Raw genomic sequence first — 537 nt, 5'->3', positions numbered from 1 at the left:
ATAGCACTCCGCGCCGAAAATAAGACAGCCGCACTGGCCCTTGAGGCACTATCCGAAGCCCTAGCGGCCGAGGAACTCACTGTGCTGCGCTCCACGGTGAATAGGGACGATGTGATACTCGATAAGAGATCCAAGTCCACCTCCTTTAAGCCGGCCGAAGAAATAGTCAAATTCCAAGTCCATCCAACGGACCCTACAAAAACGGCCTCCATAGGGGCACAGTTAAACCCTGATGTAGACGCCGCACTACGAGAATTCCTACGTGAAAATTGGGACATTTTTGCCTGGCACCCTTCAGACATGCCAGGAATCCCACGCCGGCTGGCCGAGCACAGCCTAAACATCCTAAAAGGATTCAAGCCAGCCAAACAAGCTCTTCGGCGTTTCTCCGAACCCAAGAGACATGCCATGGGAGAGGAGATAGCCAAACTATTGGAGGCCGGATTCATCAGAGATATAAAACATCCGGACTGGCTAGCAAACCTGGTGATGGTACCAAAGAAGGACAAATTCTGGCGCCTGTGCGTCGATTTCAAG

This window comes from Triticum aestivum, chromosome 3B (assembly GCF_018294505.1).
Source record: "Triticum aestivum cultivar Chinese Spring chromosome 3B, IWGSC CS RefSeq v2.1, whole genome shotgun sequence".
Classification (NCBI taxonomy): Eukaryota; Viridiplantae; Streptophyta; class Magnoliopsida; order Poales; family Poaceae; genus Triticum; species Triticum aestivum.
Note: the sequence above shows the minus strand (reverse complement) of the source record.